The sequence below is a fragment of the Rhinopithecus roxellana genome, chromosome 18 (assembly GCF_007565055.1).
Source record: "Rhinopithecus roxellana isolate Shanxi Qingling chromosome 18, ASM756505v1, whole genome shotgun sequence".
Classification (NCBI taxonomy): domain Eukaryota; kingdom Metazoa; phylum Chordata; class Mammalia; order Primates; family Cercopithecidae; genus Rhinopithecus; species Rhinopithecus roxellana.
In genome coordinates this window covers 44,777,757-44,798,429 of record NC_044566.1, presented here as the reverse complement: position 1 = coordinate 44,798,429, position 20,673 = coordinate 44,777,757, and positions in this window count along the sequence as shown.

Sequence of the window (20,673 nt, the reverse complement as noted above, 5' to 3'; positions counted from 1 at the left end):
GGCCCCTTATTTTTAAGCCATGAAGTCTACAAAACCAGTTCATCTAACTATGGGTAAGAACAATTTCTCCACTTCTAGAAACATAAGGAGGAAAACGCATGTAGAAAACCTTTCCGACTATGTTGGGGGATTAGAGGTGGGTTCTGAAGATGTTGTGGAATGCTGTTTCCCCATCGTTTCCAGGATAGCTTTCAGGAATCCTTTTCTGTAGAATAGTCAAAGGGAGCCCCACTGAGTCGTCTGTAGGATTGTTATTCAGTGGGAGGAATTCATGATCTGGGGTCCAGCTGGGTGAGCTGGGATTCTGAACTCCATCAGGTGGTTGTGAACCCACGTCAGGTAGCTGAGTATGTAGCCTTAGGCTATACTTCACATTCCTGACCTCGGTTTCCGCTTCCATATAATGAAGACAATAGGATTGTTGTGTAAATTAAAGGAGATAATGCATTTTAAGGACCCGCCACATAGTAAATACTCCAGAAATTATTGCTGTGGTTTTTTATTATCATCTTCATTATCTTTATTAGGAACAGACTTCTATTCTCCAGGCTGCATCAAAAACTGAGTGCTGGAAAACACATCTGTGAATAGGGAGGCAGGACTAGACAGGCATTGATATGCTCCAACTCTGTGGTCAATGTGCATGCAGGAGGAAGCAGAGCCCCATCCCTGGGATTTCTGGCCCTCTCCCATCCCACTTTCCCCATCCTGCTGCCTGGCTCCTTCCTCAGCCTGTGCTGGTGAAAGCTAAGAGTTTCGACCGTGCAGTTTGGCCCAGCATCTATCTCCTTAACCAGTACAAGCCTCTGTCTCCTTAGCCCTGCTCCTCTTCCTCTCCTTTGTTTCCTGAGGGTGCTGCTGTAGACTCAGATGAGCTGCTGGCAGCTCAATGAGGAAGCACTCACAGCTCATTTTTCCCCCTTATCATATGAATTATGTTAAAGACTAAAAACGCCAGGATGCACTCTAAACTAGCAACGCAGTTGGAGGCATGGGGGTAGCAGGGGGAGAGGAAGGTGGTTGAGAGTGTAGGTTTTTTTACTTTTTATTTTATATAATTTTTAAGCATTGTGATTACAGGTAACATTTGCCTTCTTTTTAGTGTTTTTTCATGATTCAAATATTTTAATCTGACTCATGCCTTTTGAAGATTAAAGAAATGAATAATAAAGATTTATGTTTCCAATTAAATGAATTTTTCACTGAGTCAGGAATTCCACAGCAGTAATACTTCTGTCATTTATGTTCTAAAGAATGAATATCCCACCTACATCTTTGAGCCTTGCAAGATGGTAGAGGAAATTCACTGCCATGCATGAGAAAGGTCAACAGGGAGTCTAAGGGTGATCCTTAGACGGAAAGAAGCAACTGCCAGCCAGGGCTTGGCCTGCGGGTCTCCTGCATTCCTCCTCCAATACCCTGTATTCCGGAAGAATCCCTACATTCATCTTCTAAGCTTACTTTGTAGTCATCTTTTGTAGTTATGGTATAGTTAAAAAGAGATTTACTTGCTCAGTATTTGACACATGGACTCACCTACTGATGCTAAGTGCTAGACACACATATGGAGCAGAGCAATGTTCTTTGTGTTCATTGTTGGGCATGCGGTGATGCTTTTGAAAGGACTGCAGTGCTAAAGGGTAGAGACTACCTCTGCAAACAGTGCTCTGTGTATTCTCTTTTTTTTTTTTTTTTTTTTTTTTTTTTTGAGACCGAGTCTCGCTCTGTCACCCGGGCTGGAGTACAGTGATGTGATCTCGGCTCACTGCAACCTCTGCTTCCCGGGTTCAAGCGATTCTTCTGCCTCAGCCTCCCAAGTAGCTGGGGTTACAGGTGCCCGCCACCATGCCCAGCTAATTTTTGTATTTTTAGTAGAGATGGGGTTTCACCATATTAGCCAGGATGGTCTCGAACTCCTGACCTCATAATCCACCCACCTCCGCCTCCCAAAGTGCTGGGATTACAGGCGTGAGCCACAGCACCTGGCCACTCTGTGTATTCTTAAATCCAGGTTCAGACCTAGGGTGAGCTCCTATTCAAACACAAGGTCTAAATTTATCTCAATCCATGTGTTGCCAAACTTTCTGCCAAACATTGCCATAGACACATTTCTCTGAATCCTAAATTCATTCCCATCAACTAAATTTGTGCTTGGTATTGTCATTGTATTTTAATTTAAAAGAGTCCAAACCACGTATAAATGGGTAAACCTTTTGAAGGGCAATTCAGCAAGACCTACCAAAATTTATTTTACTTCTATGAATTTACTTGCCTGTGTGCAGAAATAAATGCACACATCTATGCATTATAACATTCTTTGTTAACAGACTCATTGGAAGCAACACAAGTCTATTTCTAGAGGACTGGTTAAATAAATTATTCTATACTCATACAATGGAATATATAGAGTCATTAAAAAGAATGAGGTAATCTCTAAATACTGACAATGAAGATGTCTAAGACACATTATCAAGGGGGAATAAAAGAGATCCACTCTATGTATGAGATGCCTACTTACATAAGCAGAAAAATAATTTGTTGATATGCTCACACAGACATTAAAAATGTAGAAAATATTTGAAAATCTTTGATTTCATATAGTACTTTCTAATATCAGGCTATGATGTGCCAAGCACTGTTTTAAGCTCTTTATAGATATCAACTCATTTAACTCTCATGAGAACCTCTGGGGCCAATGCTATTGCTATCCCCACATCTCAGATAAGGAATGGGAAGACAGAGAGCTTGAGGTCACACCCTGAAAGCCTGTGCTGGCTACAGCAGATAGTTTGACCCATGCAGTCTGGCTCAGCCTGCTCCTTCTTTCTAGCACTGCTTTCATTTTTTTAAAATAAGCATCTATTGCTTTTATTTAAATTTCAAGTATTAATAGGAAAAAAAAATCTAAACCCATTTGGGGCATATCAGTTGTCCTTATAAGGCATTCATACACGTTGCTGCCTCAGGTTCAGTTATTGAGGACAAGATTCAAAAATGTGAGCAGGTTACTTGTCTTTTAAGTGATAAAAAAAAAAAAAAAAAGCAGAATTTGTTTCAACTCTTGATGTCTCCTGAAATCTAGCTCAAGAAGGAAAGTTGGTTTTGGAGATCCTGTTTTTCAGACATGCTTCTGTGAAATCTTGATAGAGGAGCCAAGAGTACTAGCCTTAAGCAAGGGAGGTCTCCAATCAGACCTTCATTCAACAAGGAGGCCAGGGAGTAGATTAGGAGAAGTGAGAAGCTGTGTTGGCTGTGGGTACCCAAGAGTCAAGGAGAGCTTAGGAACAGCATAGCAATTACCCTCCCCTCTAAGGCAGACAAATTGTTGGAAACACCTCACAGGTCACCTCCTACTGGTGGTTTTTAGCATTAACAAGCTGGAGGGTTATTTTTGCTGTTCCACTTAGCTGATGGCATCACACATGAAGGTTTATTAGAAGTACTAAGATGTATACAAGGGTGTGGAGAACAAAGAAGAAAACATAATTAACTGGAAAACAGAAAGAGAGGAATCTCCATGATCTGAATGAGGAAGGAAAACAGCAACCCTAAGCCACATATATAGAAAGAAAGAAACAAAAGTACAAGAGTGGGGAACGGAATCCCAAGGACACTCCAGTCTGCTGGGGAGGGTAACCATAACAGTCACAAATTTTGGTTGCAAATAACAAGAACCAGGCCAAGAACCAAGTAACAAGAACCAAGCTTGAGGAAAAGGTGGTGGGTGCAGTATTACAAGGGTGGATCAGTGTCTCACAGAAGCCGGCAGCCGCTCACAGCCAGGTAGGAGCAGAACTGGAAACTGGAAATTCGGAGGCACCCTGGGAGCAGAATTTTCAGACATGCCAAAATTTCAGTTGGTGGATCTCCTTCACCCCACCTACATGGCAGAAGGAAGCAATGTCTCTATTTGGTCATCTTCCCCAAACTCTAGTGGTTGGCCTCCAAAACTCAAGAGACAGTTCCAACATCTACAGCAAGTTGGCAGTGTCCTTGGCTCCCTGGATTATTTTGCAATCTGCTGCTCACACCTCTTAGCCGTCTTGACAGGAGGAAAGGGAGAGACGGCATTTCCTTTTCTCTATATGATGCCAACTTTTTTATCTGCCTTCCTTCTTCTTCTATGGCATTTCTTTGGCTGGCCAGAAAATTACTTACAGTCTCCCTTATGGCATCTCTTGCTCCCTCCCCCAGCCATGAAGCGCCCCCATTGTACGTTTCTGGAACTGTTCATTGATTGCTCAGAATGGAGTAATTCTCTGTCTGCATCTAAGCCCAATGCACACACAGCAGCAGCTCCCAGGGTCCATGCAACTGCAGATAGCAGGGTCCAGAAACCTTAGACTGTGAATCTTATCTCAGGGTTACTAGTTTTCAAATAAGGAACTGTCTTGATTTGGTTTCTACTGAAAGCAGAGACTGAGATGAGGACTCAGTGGAGGTAGTTTATTTGGGAGGTGAGCCTAGAAAGCAGCAACAGGGGAGTATGAGAGAGAAAGGGAAAATGTCCATTTTAGAGTATGTTATCCAGTCATCTCTGTAAGCAACAGGAGCTCCACTCTCCTGGGAACCTTCGGGAAGTGTTCCAATTCTTCCCCTGATTATCAGCCTGAAGTTGTATCTCCTCATTCCAACCACCTTCTGTTGAAACATTATCCCCCAGGGGTCTGTGTGCCTCTCCACTTCCTGGTTGCTCCTGTGCATGGGCCAAGAGGGCTCCCACGATTTTGAAGAAGGTCCTTGAGGCAGAGGAAAAAAAGAAAGCCAGGTTTGGAGCAAGATGCTTTCAGCAGAAGGGAAATTCAGCCTTGCAGGGAACAGCCCACTACATCGAGCCAAATTCAGGGGTAGGCTAGGCGGATGTAACACAAAACCCCACCTGGGATTTGTTTTTAATTGCTCAAAGTAATATGTGGACATGGTAAAAAAAAAAAAAAAAAAAAAAAAAAAAAAAAAAAAAAAAAAAAAAAAAAAAAAAAAAAATCAAATAGAGAAGAGTATACAGTAAAAGCAGCAATCTCCAACTCCACTCAGCCCAATATCAAATTCCGCTACCCAGAACCAACCACGTGTAACTGCTACTAGTTCTTCTTACCTCCAATTGCCCCTGTTTCTTACTCTTCATCAAAAGAAATACATTGTAAAATCATCCATCCTCTCCATAACAAGGATTTCTCATGAAGTTTTGGTTTTTGATCATAATCTACCTTTTCACTCAAGGAATCATAGATAAGAAAATGTGTAAGGGATTTAACCCCAGAAAATTAGCTCTTTGCATATACGCATTCATACCTCATCAGGGTGCTCTTAGCACTGGGCTCTTCAGTACAGGCATACTTTGGAGATATTGTACGTTTGGTTCCAGACCACCACAATAAAGCAGATATTGCAGTAAAACAAGTCACAAAAACTTTTTGGTTGTCCAGTGCACATAAAAGTTATGTTTACACTATGCTTAATAGACTGTAATCTATTAAGTGTGCAATAGCATTGTGTCTAGAAAAGTGTTCATATCTTAACTGAAAAACACTTTTGCTGAAAAATACTAATGATGATCTGAGTCTTCAGCAAGTTGTAATCTTTTTGCTGGTGGAGGTTCTTTCTTTGATGTTATGGGCCTTGACCTGGATTGGACTCTGGTTTATGGGAATGCTATGGCTGATTTGATCTTCTATTTAGACTACTCAAACTTTCGTCATATCAGCCATCAGGCTATTTCACTTTCTTATCATTCATGTGTTTGCTGGGGTAGACTTTTAGTTTCCTTCAAGAACTCTTCCTTTGCATTCACAATTTGGCTGTTTGGCTCAAGAGGCCTAACTTTCAGCCTATCTCGGCTTTCAACATGCCTTCCTCACTAAGCTTAATCATTTCTGGCTTTTGATTTAAAGAAACACATGACTCTTCACTTGAACAGTTTGAAGCCATTGCAGGGTTATTAATTGGCCTAATGTTAATATTGTTCTGCCTTAGGAAATAGGAAAGCCCAAGGAGAAGAAGAGAGATGGGGGAGCTGCTGGTCAGTGGGGCAGTCAGAACACACATGCATTTATTAAGTTTGCCATCTCTGCGCACGGTTCATGGCACCCTAAAACAATTACAACAGTAACTTCAAAGTTCACAAATCACAGATCACTGTAATGGAGATAATAATAATGAAAATGTTTGAAATACTGAGAGAATTACAAAAATGTAACACAGAAACGTGAAGTGAGCCCGTGTTGTTGGGAAAATGGTACCAATAGATTTGCTGGAGGTACGGTTGACACAAACCTTCAGTTTGTAAGAATACACTATCTGCACAGCACAATAAAGTGAAGCACAATAAAACGAGGTGTGCCAGTATAAGCAGTTGAGACCTCAGTCTATGGGAAATATTTGGATTTGCAAAATTTTATTTCCATGCCTGTGATGACGGCAGGAAACACGTACCCCTGGCCATGCAGACGCAGAATCCTAAAACTGAAAGTAAATGGAATTATAAGTGTGGAAATTGGTACTAAGGACAGGGAAAATTGATTTGGGTAAATACTGATTCTAACAATAATTGAATTTCTGAAAACCCTAAACCCAGCACAAGAAGATACCTTAGAATGGGGCGGGCTTCCTGCAAAGACTCAGAATTTCTCCTTGCCAATGTAGGTAGAGAGTGTCATTTAATTACGTGACAGAGGTACTTGTCTAAGGCAGCTATGCACCCTGGATTTGCTGGGGCAAACACAATGACAGATATTCTACCTATGTGGCTCCATAGATCACTTGTTAGATCATATTTGGGTAGCACAAGACATTCACTGATAAAAAGAGCTGTGCATCTAGCCCTGGAGTAAGGAGGCCCAGCAGCTGGAGCTAGCTGTCTTGCCACAGCATTGACACTACTTATCAGCATGACCCTGAGCAAGTTACTCAGCCTGTCTGTGCCTTGGGTTACTCATCAGTATATGAGGGGTGCTAATGGGATGTACTTCAAAAGATCGTTTTAAAGATTAAATGAGAGAGCATAGTGCTTCTCCATTCATCCGTGGTGAAAGAACATATTTCTAAAATTTTCAGTCTATTGTGGACGAATACTCATACAAATACAAAAAAAAAAAAAAAAAAAAACCAGCTACATAGCAGTGACAAATACAAGTTTCTAAATACATACTCTCAGTTTTTCTACTTACCATGTCTTAAATTGGTAACAAACTATTGTCAGTCGGCACTGGTTCCTGGACCACACTTTGAGCAATGCAGCAATCACATATTTAAAGGGCTTATCATGGTTTCTGGCATACAGTAAGAGCTCAGTAAATGTTGGCTTTTGTCATTATTATTGCCTGGTGTGTCCATTTTATGGTAAAAGCTTTTATTGATGGGAACTGCATTGTCAGGACCTGTCTTAGGCTGAGCTGACTAGAACTGAATTGCCAGAACAGCAAGTTAAAAGCAATCCACCAAAATGAAATCGAGTGAAGCCTTTATCCATGTACTGCGATAATAAAAGCAAGAGGCTAAAACCAGACAAAGCTGTCATCTCTCCCCTATTGTATTTCCCCATGGAACAGTGCACCTGTTGAGGATCAGATGGATCCCTGGGGGTGGGGTGGGGGGCAGTGTCTCATTGAATAAGAATCCTGGAACAAAAGGCTTTTGCAGTTTTATGGACCCGGGACCCAGAGGACAGGGGAGGGCTGGAAGTGGAAAAGGTACTGGACACTGAGTCAGTCAGAGTGGGGAAAATATCTTCAAGGTTTATGCATAAGAAGGCACCTTTCCCAGTGGAGGTGCCTGGCCAGGAAGTCACTGTGTGTAAGAGCATGACCAACCAGTGAGCAGGACTCCTTGACTGCAGGTCTCTTCAAAGACCACAGTGCACTGGCTGTGCACCAACGTTGTGTGGGGAGGGCAGATTTCCCCAGAAGACTGCCAGGGAAGGCCTTTGTCATTGCCTATGGAAAGGCCTGAACATTCACACATAGATTTTTTTTTCCCCAGGAACTGGTCTCCTAACATGTAGCCAAAGCAACTTCCTAAGAAAAGGCAAAATTCAAATGACAAACATCTGCCCTTCCATGTGGCCTTTTTTAGATAAATATTCTGACTCAATGAATGACCTCATTTGAGAAAGCCTTTTGTAATTCAGGTGTTTGCAGATCAACAAATGGTAGCATTTAGGAAGTCCACGTCAAAAACAGATGCAAAGTCTATGAATAATTTGAATAAAACGAAGGATCTTTTTTAAAAAATGTGTAAGAAGACAGGTGACATAGCAAAACCCAACTTTTTCTTCCTTTCTAAGGAATATTGCTTAAAAACCATTCCATTAACCACAGACTTAGTTATGATAACTTCTCACATATTTCAAATTACTTGAGTAGGAAAACATACACACAGTCACAGAATTCTCATTAGCTCTGCCCAGTAGGTTTATTAGAGCTGATTATATCAATGCTCACTTCTTTTAGTCTCCTCTTATGATCAACACATTATTATTTTTTTCTTTTTTCTTTTTTTTTTTTTTTTTTTTGAGACATAGTCTTGCTCTGTCACCCAGACTGTAGTGCAGTGGCGCAATCTCAGCTCACTGCAACCAACCTCCCCAACAACAAGCCTCACCCCAGGTATAAGCGTTTCTTGTGACTCAGCCACCCAAGTAGTTGGGAATACAGGCATGTGCCAGCACACTCAGCTAATTTTTGTGTTTTTAGTAGACATGGGGTTTTGCCATGTTGGCCAGGCTGGTCTCGAACTCCTGGCCTCAAGTGATCTGCCTGCCTCAGCCTCCCAAAATGCTGGAATTACAGGCGTGAGCTACCACTCCTGAGACATTACTTTTAAGAAGGACTTCGCAACACAGTGGACAGGACTCAAAGGTATGTGGTAAGGATAGCAAGGAACAAAACTTGGGAATCTTTTGCTGGGAAAAAGAGATTCATAAGGGTGGGTAGGCAATAAAATAATTATCTTCAATATTTCCTAGATTAGACATAATCAGAGCTAAATTAACAGGGACCAATAAATAAAGCAACAAGGAAGGATATCTGATCTATACACAAACACATATACACACACAAATATTTTAACACTAAAAAGTTCAAGAATTTTTAACAATAGAGCATGTCTTAGTTCAAGCTGCTAATACTAAAAATACCATAGACTGGAGTGGTTTAAACAACAAACACTTATTTCTCGCATTTATGGAGGTTTGGAAGTCTAAGAAAAAGGTGCCAGCAGATTTGGTGAATGGTGAGGGCCCGTTTTCCAGCTTGTAGATAGCCACAGCCATCTTCTCACTGTAGCCTCACATGGCCAGGATAGAAATCATTTCTCTCACATCATTTCTTATGAGAGCACTAATGCCATTCATGAAGGTCTGCACCTTCATGACCTAATAACCTATCAAAGGCCCCACCTCCAAACACTATCATACTGAGGATTAGGGCTTCAACACATGAATTTGGGGGAGATACAAAAATTCAATCTATAGCAGGCTACCTGATTAGAAAACCAAATATCCTGCCGTGGACGGTGGCTCATGCCTGTAATCCCAGCACTTCGGGAGGGAGAGCGAGGCAGGCAGATCACGAAGTCAGGAGATCGAGACCATCCTGGCTAACTCGGTGAAACCCCGTCTCTACTAAAAAAACCAAAAAAACAAAAAAAAATTAGCTGGGTTTGGTGGTGGGCACCTGTAGTCCCAGCTACTCGGGAGACTGAGGCAGGAGAATGGTGTGAACCTGAGAGGCGGAGCTTTCAGGGAGCTGAGATCGTGCCACTGCACTCCAGCTTGGGTGACAGATCGAGACTCCGCCTCAAAAAAAAAAAAAAGAAAGAAAACCAAATATCCGTAGCTCTATAAATTTTTTAATGCTAAAAATGGCAATGGATGGGTTAAAGCCTGAATATAAAAGCAACACACACAAAAAAAGTTTAATCAACTTTATCCATGTAGAGTGCATAATATTGATCAAGTCAATGAAACTAGTGGCAATAACAGGAATAAACTGGTCTCGAAAAAACTGAGATCTATTCAATAAGCATATGTTTACAATCTGACTCCAGATTTATTTCACGAACAGTAACTCTTGACGTGTTTCTCAACTTGTATTTAATTTTTATTTCAACACCTTTCTGAAAAAGAAAATATTTTCAGAAAGGTAGAAGCAAAAGTTGCCTAAACTTTAGGCACATAAATTTCATAACGTAAGTTTCATAACAGTTCTGGAAGTAATATACTGAATGTTAACATGACACAAAATTCTGCATCACCTTGGAAGTCTCCATTATCTTTCAGCTCAATCACGTCCCCTCAAAATTAAGCCAAACCAATAGGACATATTCTTGAGAGTTCATCACATCCTGAGGTTTGCACTTGAAAGGCTGCTGCAAAAGCATAATGTATAATTCATACTCCTCAAATATCTATGAGTTTTTTTCTGAAATTGTGTATTCATTTCTACAAAATTCATTTGTGGAATGCCACAAAACATGGGATACTATTGAGTTCAGGACAGTTCAGTTCAGACATTTCAGGAACAGGAAACTGGACCTGAGCTGGCTAAGACACTGAAATAATTTATGGGCCCATATAATTTATTTTTTTATTTTTATTTTTTTGTTGTTTAACTCATTTATATTTTTACTAAGGTATCTCTAGGATATATGGGTACACTGAAGTTATTGTAGTGCATAAAACATTTTAAAATCAAAAGGCAAAAATCTAGTGAAAAATGTTTATCTCCTATTTGTATAAAAAGGGTTTTTCCAGTATTTTTTTTTTTTAATACTTTAAGTTCTAGGGTACATGTGCATAATGTGCATGTTTGTTACATATGTATACTTGTGCCATGTTGGTGTGCTGCACCCATCAACTCGTCAGCACCCATCAATTCGTCATTTATATCAGGTATAACTCCCAATGCAATCCCTCCCCCCTCCCCCCTCCCCATGATAGGCCCCGATGTGTGATGTTCCCCTTCCCAAGTCCAAGTGATGTCATTGTTCAGTTCCCACCTATGAGTGAGAACATGCGGTGTTTGGTTTTCTGTTCTTGTGATAGTTTGCTAAGAATGATGGTTTCCAGCTGCATCCATGTCCCTACAAAGGACGCAAACTCATCCTTTTTTATGGCTGCATAGTATTCCATGGTGTATATGTGCCACATTTTCTTAATCCAGTCTGTCACAGATGGACATTTGGGTTGATTCCAAGTCTTTGCTATTGTGAATAGTGCCGCAATAAACATACGTGTGCATGTGTCTTTATAGCAGCATGATTTATAATCCTTTGGGTATATACCCAGTAGTGGGATGGCTGGGTCATATGGTACATCTAGTTCTAGATCCTTGAGGAATCGCCATACTGTTTTCCATAATGGTTGAACTAGTTTACAATCCCACCAACAGTGTAAAAGTGTTCCTATTTCTCCACATCCTCTCCAGCACCTGTTGTTTCCTGACTTTTTAATGATTGCCATTCTAACTGGTGTGAGATGGTATCTCATTGTGGTTTTGATTTGCATCTCTCTGATGGCCAGTGATGATCAGCATTTTTTCATGTGTCTGTTGGCTGTATGAATGTCTTATTTTGAGAAATGTCTGTTCAGGCCAGGCACGGTGGCTCAAGCATGTAATCCCAGCACTTTGGGAGGCCGAGACGGGCGGATCACGAGGTCAGGAGATCGAGACCATCCTGGCTAACATGGTGAAACCCCGTCTCTACTAAAAAAAAATACAAAAAACTAGTCGGGTGAGGTGGCGGGCGCCTGTGGTCCCAGCTGCTCGGGAGGCTGAGGCAGGAGAATGGCGTAAAACCCAGGAGGCGGAGCTTGCAGTGAGCTGAGATCTGGCCACTGCACTCCAGCCCGGGCGACAGAGCGAGACTCCGTCTCAAAAAAAAAAAAAAAAAAAAGAAAGAAACTAAAGAGAAATGTCTGTTCATATCTTTTCCCCACTTTTTGATGGGGTTGTTTTTTTCTTGTACATTTGTTTGAGTTCTTTGTAGATTCTTGATATTAGCCCTTTGTCAGATGAGTAGATTGCAAAAATTTTCTCCCATTCTGTAGGTTGTTTGTTCACTCTGATGGTAGTTTCTTTTGCTGTGCAGAAGCTCTTTAGTTTAATTAGATCCCATTTGTCAATTTTGGCTTTTGCTGCCGTTGCTTTTGGTGTTTTAGACATGAAGTCCTTGCCCATGCCTATGTCCTGAATGGTACTACCTAGGTTTTCTTCTAGGGTTTTTATGGTATTAGGTCTAACATTTAAGTCTCTAATCCATCTTGAATTAATTTTCGGATAAGGAGTAAGGAAAGGATCCAGTTTCAGCTTTCTACTTATGGCTAGCCAATTTTCCCAGCACCATTTATTAAATAGGGAATCCTTTCCCCATTTCTTGTTTCTCTCAGGTTTGTCAAAGATCAGATGGCTATAGATGTGTGGTATTATTTCTGAGGACTCTGTTCTGTTCCATTGGTCTATATCTCTGTTTTGGTACCAGTACCATGCTGTTTTGGTTACTGTAGCCTTGTAGTATAGTTTGAAGTCAGGTAGCGTGATGCCTCCAGCTTTGTTCTTTTGACTTAGGATTGTCTTGGAAATGCGGGCTCTTTTTTGGTTCCATATGAACTTTAAAGCCGTTTTTTCCAATTCTGTGAAGAAACTCATTGGTAGCTTGATGGGGATGGCATTGAATCTATAAATAACCTTGGGCAGTATGGCCATTTTCACGATATTGATTCTTCTTATCCATGAGCATGGTATATTCTTCCATTCGTTAGTGTCCTCTTTGATTTCACTGAGCAGTGGTTTGTAGTTCTCCTTGAAGAGGTCCTTTACATCCCTTGTAAGTTGGATTCCTAGGTATTTTATTCTCTTTGAAGCAATTGTGAATGGAAGTTCATTCATGATTTGGCTCTCTGTTTGTCTGTTACTGGTGTATAAGAATGCTTGTGATTTTTGCACATTAATTTTGTATCCTGAGACTTTGCTGAAGTTGCTTATCAGCTTAAGGAGATTTTGGGCTGAGACAATGGGGTTTTCTAAATATACAATCATGTCATCTGCAAACAGGGACAATTTGACTTCTTCTTTTCCTAACTGAATACCCTTGATTTCTTTCTCTTGCCTGATTGCCCTAGCCAGAACTTCCAACACTATGTTGAATAGGAGCAGTGAGAGAGGGCCTCCCTGTCTTGTGCCAGTTTTCAAAGGGAATTTTTCCCGTTTTTGCCCATTCAGTATGATATTGGCTGTGGGTTTGTCATAAATAGCTCTTATTATTTTGAGGTACGTTCCATCAATACCTAATTTGTTGAGCGTTTTTAGCATGAAGGGCTGTTGAATTTTGTCAAAAGCCTTTTCTGCATCTATTGAGATAATCATGTGGTTCTTGTCTTTGGTTCTGTTTATATGCTGGATTACGTTTATTGATTTGCAAATGTTGAACCAGCCTTGCATCCCAGGGATGAAGCCCACTTGATCATGGTGGATAAGCTTTTTGATGTGCTGCTGAATCTGGTTTGCCAGTATTTTATTGAGGATTTTTGCATCGATGTTCATCAGGGATATTGGTCTAAAATTCTCTTTTTTTGTTGTGTCTCTGCCAGGCTTTGGTATCAGGATGATGTCGGCCCCATAAAATGAGTTAGGGAGGATTCCCTCTTTTTCAATTGATTGGAATAGTTTCAGAAGGAATTGTACCTCTGGTAGAATTCAGCTGTGAATCCATCTGGTCCTGGACTTTTTTTGGTTGGTAGGCTATTAATTATTGCCTTAATTTCAGAGCCTGCTATTGGTCTATTCAGGGATTCAACTTCTTCCTGGTTTTAGTCTTGGAAGAGTGTAAGTGTCCAGGAAATTATCCATTTCTTCTAGATTTTCTAGTTTATTTGCGTAGAGGTGTTTATAGTATTCTCTGATGGTTGTTTGTATTTCTGTGGGGTCCGTGGTGATATCTCCTTTATCATTTTTTATTGCGTCTATTTGATTCTTCTCTGTTTTCTTCTTTATTAGTCTTGCTAGCGGTCTGTCAATTTTGTTGATTTTTTCAAAAAACTAGCTCCTGGATTCATTGATTTTTTGGAGGGTTTTTTGTGTCTCTATCTCCTTCAGTTCTGCTCTGATCTTAGTTATTTCTTGCCTTCTGCTAGCTTTTGAATGTGTTTGCTCTTGCTTCTCCAGTTCTTTTAATTGTGATGTTAGAGTGTCAATTTTAGATCTTTCCAGCTTTCTCTTGTGGGCATTTAGTGCTATAAATTTCCCTCTACACACTGCTTTAAATGTGTCCCAGAGATTCTGGTATGTTGTCTCTTTGTTCTCATTGGTTTCAAAGAACATCTTTATTTCTGCCTTCATTTCGTTATGTACCCAGTAGTCATTCAGGAGCAGGTTGTTCAGTTTCCACGTAGTTGAGCGGTTTTGATTGAGTTTCTTAGTCCTGAGTTCTAGTTTGATTGCACTGTGGTCTGAGAGACAGTTTGTTATAATTTCTGTTCTTTTACATTTGCTGAGGAGTGCTTTACTTCCAATTATGTGGTCAATTTTGGAATAAGTGCGATGTGGTGCTGAGAAGAATGTATCTTCTGTTGATTTGGGGTGGAGAGTTCTATAGATGTCTATTAGGTCCGCTTGGTGCAGAGATGAGTTCAATTCCTGGATATCCTTGTTAACTTTCTGTCTCGTTGATCTGTCTAATGTTGACAGTGGAGTGTTGAAGTCTCCCATTATTATTGTATGGGAGTCTAAGTCTCTTTGTAAGTCTCTAAGGACTTGCTTTATGAATCTGGGTGCTCCTGTATTGGGTGCATATATATTTAGGATACTTAGCTCTTCCTGTTGAATTGATCCCTTTACCATTATGTAATGGCCTTCTTTGTCTCTTTTGATCTTTGATGGTTTAAAGTCTATTTTATCAGAGACTAGGATTGCAACCCCTGCTTTTTTTTTGTTCTCCATTTGCTTGGTAGATCTTCCTCCATCCCTTTATTTTGAGCCTATGTATGTCTCTGCATGTGAGATGGGTGTCCTGAATACAGCAGACTGATGGGTCTTGACTCTTTATCCAGTTTGCCAGTCTGTGTCTTTTAATTAGAGCATTTAGTCCATTAACATTTAAGGTTAATATTGTTATGTGTGAACTTCATCCTGCCATTATGATATTAACTGGTTATTTTGCTCGTTAGTTGATGCAGTTTCTTCCTAGCCTCGATGGTCTTTACATTTGGCATGTTTTTGCAATGGCTGGTACCGGTTGTTCCTTTCCATGTTTAGTGCTTCCTTCAGCGTCTCTTGTAAGGCAGGCCTGGTGGTGACAAAATCTCTAAGCATTTGCTTATCTGTAAAGGATTTTATTTCTCCTTCACTGATGAAACTTAGTTTGGCTGGATATGAAATTCTGGGTTTAAAACTCTTCTCTTTAAGAACGTTGAATAATGGCCCCCACTCTCTTCTGGCTTGTAGAGTTTCTGCCGAGAGGTCTGCTGTTAGTTTGATGGCCTTCCCTTTGTGGGTAACCCGACCTTTCTCTCTGGCTGCCCTTAAGATGTTTTCCTTCATTTCAACTTTGGTGAATCTGGCAATTATGTGTCTTGGAGTTGCTCTTCTCAAGGAGTATCTTTGTGGTGTTCTCTGTATTTCCTGAATTTGAATGTTGGCCTGTCCTACTAGGTTGGGGAAGTTCTCCTGGATGATATCCTGAAGAGTGTTTTCCAACTTGGTTCCATTTTCCCCCTCACTTTCAGGCACCCCAATCAGACGTAGATTTGGTCTTTTTACATAATCCCATACTTCTTGCAGGCTTTTTTCATTTCTTTTTCTTCTTTTTTCTTTTGTTTCTCTTCTCGCTTCATTTCATTCATTTGATCCTCAATCGCTGATACTCTTTCTTCCAGTTGATCAAGTCGGTTACTGAAGCTTGTGGATTTGTCACGTATTTCTCGTGTCATGGTTTTCATCTCTGTCATTTCATTTATGACCTTCTCTGCATTAATTATTCTAGCTATCAATTCTTCCACTCTTTTTTCAAGATTTTCAGTTTCTTTATGCTGGGTACATAATTCCTCCTTTAGCTCTGAGAAGTTTGATGGACTGAAGCCTTCTTCTCTCATTTCATCAGAGTCATTCTCTGACCAGCTTTGATCCGTTGCTGGTGATGAGCTGCGCTCCTTTGCAGGGGGAGATGCGCTCTTATTTCTTGAATTTCCAGCTTTTCTGCCCTGCTTCTTCCTCATCTTCATGGTTTTATCTGCCTCTGGTCTTTGATGATGGTGACGTACTGATGGGGTTTTGGTATAGGTGTTCTTCCTGTTTGCTAGTTTTCCTTCTAATAGTCAGGACCCTCAGCTGTAGGTCTGTTGGAGATTGCTTGAGGTCCACTCCAGACCCTGTTTGCCTGGGTATCAGCAGCAGAGGTTGCAGAAGATAGAATATTGCTGAACAGCGAGTGTACCTGTCTGATTCTTACTTTGGAAGCTTCCTCTCAGGGGTGTACTCCACCCTGTGAGGTGTGGGGTGTCAGACTGCCCCTAGTGGGGGATGTCTCCCAGTTAGGCTACTCAGGGATCAGGGACCCACTTGAGCAGGCAGTCTGTCCCTTCTCAGATCTCAACCTCCGTGTGGGGAGATCCACTGCTCTCTTCAAAGCTATCAGACAGAGTCGTTTGCGTCTGCAGAGGTTTCTCCTGCTTTTTTTGTTGTTGTTGTTTAGCTGTGCCCTGTCCCCAGAGGTGGAGTCTACAGAGACAGGCAGGTTTCCTTGAGCTGCTGTGAGCTCCACCCAGTTCGAGCTTCCCAGCGGCTTTGTTTACCTACTTAAGCCTCAGCAATGGTGGGCACCCCTCCCCCAGCCTCGCTGCTGCCGTTTCGGTTAGATCACAGACTGCTGTGCTAGCAATGAGGGAGGCTCCATGGCCGTGGGACCCTCCCGGCCAGGTGTGGGTATAATCTCCTGGTGTGCCCGTTTGCTTAAAGCGCAGTATTGGGGTGGGAATTACCCGATTTTCCAGGTGTTGTGTGTCTCAGTTCCCCTGGCTAGGAAAAGGGATTCCCTTCCCCTTGCTCTTCCCAGGTGAGGCAATGCCTCGCCCTGCTTCAGCTCTTGCTGGTCGGGCTGCAGCAGCTGACCAGCACCAATTGTCCAGCACTCCCCAGTGACATGACCCCAGTACCTCAATTGAAAATGCAGAAATCACCGGTCTTCTGTGTCGCTCTCGCTGGGAGTTGGAGACTTGGGCCCATATAATTTAAAGTTCAAAGCTAGCACAGAGCTTAGACACGGTTTGTTCAGGACTCCAGCTCAATCTCTCTGCATTTCTCTGGACTTTATTTCTTTTTAATTTTGTTTCAATAGTTTTTGGGGGGCAGCTGGTTTTGGTTACATGGATAAGTTCTGTAGTGGTGATTTCTGAAATGTTTGTGCACTCATCACATTGTCAGTGTACACTGTACCCAATGCATAGTCTTTTAGCCCTCATGCCCTGCCTGCTTTTTTGCCTGAATCCCCAAAGTCCATTACATCATTTTTATGCCTTTGGGGCCTCATAGTTTAGTTCCCATTTATAAGTGAGAATACACAACATTCCATTCCTGAGTTACTTCACGTAGAATCATGGTCTCCGACTCCATGCAGGTTGCTGCAAATGTCATTATTTTGTTTCGATTTATGGCTGGTTAGTTTTCCATGGTGCGTATATACCACATTTTCTTTATTCACTAATTGTTTGATGGGCATTTAGGCTGGTTCCACATTTTTGCAATTGCAAATTGTCCTGCTATAAACGTGTGTACGCCAGTGTCTTTTTCATATAATGCCTTCCTTTCCTTTGTGTGAAGAATACCCAGTAGTGGGATTACTGGATTGAATGGTGATTCTACTTTTAGTTATTTAAGGAATCTCCATACTGTTTTCCATAGTGGTTGTACTGGTTTACATTTCCACCAGTAGTGTAAAAATGTTCCTTTTTCACCACATCCATGCCAACATCCATTTTTTTAAAAAATTTTTAAATTATGGCCATTTTTGCAGGAGTAAGGTGGTATCACATGTGGTTTTTATTTGCATTGCCCTGATAATGAGTGATGCTGAGCTTTGTTTTTGTTTGTTACACATTTGTTTATCCTCTTTTGAGAATTGTCTGTTCATGTCTTTTGCCCACTTTTTATTATTATTATTATTATTATTATTATTATACTTTAAGTTCTAGGGTACATGTGCATAACGTGCAGGTTTGTTACATATGTATACTTGCGCCATGTTGGTATGCTGTACCCATCAACTCGTCAGCACCCATCAACTCGTCATTTACATCAGGTATAACTCCCAATGCAATCCCTCCCTCCTCCCCCCTCCCCATGATAGGCCCCGGTGTGTGATGTTCCCCTTCCCGAGTCCAAGTGATCTCATTGTTCAGTTCCCACCTATGAGTGAGAACATGCGGTGTTTGGTTTTCTGTTCTTGTGATAGTTTGCTAAGAATGATGGTTTCCAGCTGCATCCATGTCCCTATAAAGGACACAAACTCATCCTTTTTTATGGCTGCATAGTATTCCATGGTGTATATGTGCCACATTTTCTTAATCCAGTCTGTCACAGATGGACATTTGGGTTGATTACAAGTCTTTGCTATTGTGAATAGTGCCGCAATAAACATACGTGTGCATGTGTCTTTATAGCAGCATGATTTTTGATCCTTTGGGTATATACCCAGTAATGGGATGGCTGGGTCATATGGTACATCTAGTTCTAGATCCTTGAGGAATCGCCATACTGTTTTCCATAATGGTTGAACTAGTTTACAATCCCACCAACAGTGTAAGAGTGTTCCTATTTCTCCACATCCTCTCCAGCACCTATTGTTTCCTGACTTTTTAATGATTGCCATTCTAACTGGTGTGAGATGGTATCTCATTGTGGTTTTGATTTGCATTTCTCTGATGGCCAGTGATGATGAGCATTTTTTCGTGTGTCTGTTGTTTTGCCCACTTTTTAATGGGATTATTTCTTTTTTCCTTGCTGATTTGTTTGAGTTCCTGTATATTAGTCCTTTGTTAAATGCATAGTTCACAAATATTTTCTCCCACTCTGTGGGTTGTCTTTTTACTCTGCTGATTATTTCTTTTGCTGTGCAGAAGCTTTTTAGTTTAATTAGGTCCTATTTGTTTATTTTTGTTTTTGTTGCATTTGTTTTTGGGTTCTTGGTCATAAAGTCTTTGCATAAGCTCATGTCTGGGAGAGTATTTCTGATGTTTTCTTCTAGAATTTTTATGGCTTCAGGTCTTAGATTTAAGTCTTTGTTCCATCTTGAATCAATGTTTGTATAAGGTGAGAGATGAGGATCCAGTTTTATTTGTCTACATGTGGCTTGCCAATTATTCCAGCACCATTTGTTGAATAGGGTGACCTTTCCCTAGTTTATGTTTTGTTGTCCTCTGTTGTGTTGGGTTTGAGACGGAGTTTCACTCTTGTCACCCAGGCTGGAGTGCCAAGGCGCAATCTGGGCTCATTGCATCCTCAGCCTCCCGGGTTCAAGCAATTCTCCTGCCTCAGCCTCCCAAGTAGCTGGGATTACAGACACCCACCACAATGCCCAGCTAATTTTTGTATTTTTAGTAGAGATGAGGTTTCACCAGGTAGGCCAGGCTTGTCTCAAACTCCTGACCTTAGGTGATCCGCTATCCTTGGCCTCCCAAAGTGCTGGGATTACAGGCATGAGCCACAGCACCCGGCCCCCAATTTATGTTTTTGTTTCTTTGTCGAAGATCAGTTAGCTGTAAGTATTTGGATTTATTGTTGGGTTCTCTATTCTGTTCCATTGGTCTATGTGCCTATTTTCACACCAGTCCCATGCTGTTTTGGTAACTGTAGCCTTGTATTATAACTTAAAATCAGGTAATGTGATGCCTCCAAATTTGTTCTTTTTGCTTTGTCTTGCTTTGACTATGTGGGCTCCTTTTTGGTTCTGTATGAATTTTAGAATTTTTTTTTCTAGTTCTGTGAAAAGTGATAATACTATTTTGATGGGAAGTACACTGAATCTGTAGATTGATTTTGGCAGTATGGTCATTTTCACAATATTGATTCTACCCATCCATGAGCATGGGATGTGTTTCCATTTATTTGTGTCATCTATGATTTCCTTCAGCAGTGTTTTGTAGTTTTCCTTATAGAAATATTTTACCTCCTTGGTTAAGGATATGCCTAGGTTTTCGGGTTTTGTTTTTGTTTTTGTTTGCAGCTGCTGTAAAAGGAATTGAGTTATTTATTTAATTCTCAGTTTGGTTATTGTTGGTGTATAGCCATGTTACTGGTTTGTGTACATGAATTTTGTGTCCTGAAACATTATTTAATTCATTTATCAGTTCTTCGAGCTTTATGGATGACTCTTCAGGGTTTTCTAGGTATATGATCATATCATCAGTGAACAGTGACAGTTTGACTTTCTCTTTACTGATTTGGGTGCCCTATACTTCTTTCTCTTGTCTGATTGTTCTGGCTAGGACTTCCAGTACTATGCTGGGTAAAAGTGGTGAAAGTTGGCATCCTTGTCTTGTTCCAGTTCTAAGGGGCAATGCTTTCAACTTTTCCCTATTCAGTATTATGTTGCTCCTGACTTTATTTCTGTGCGAGTTGTTTCTTCAGGATAGTTTTTCTTTGTAACACAATGGCAGCAGCAAGTTCAGGCTGTAAATCCATATTCTTT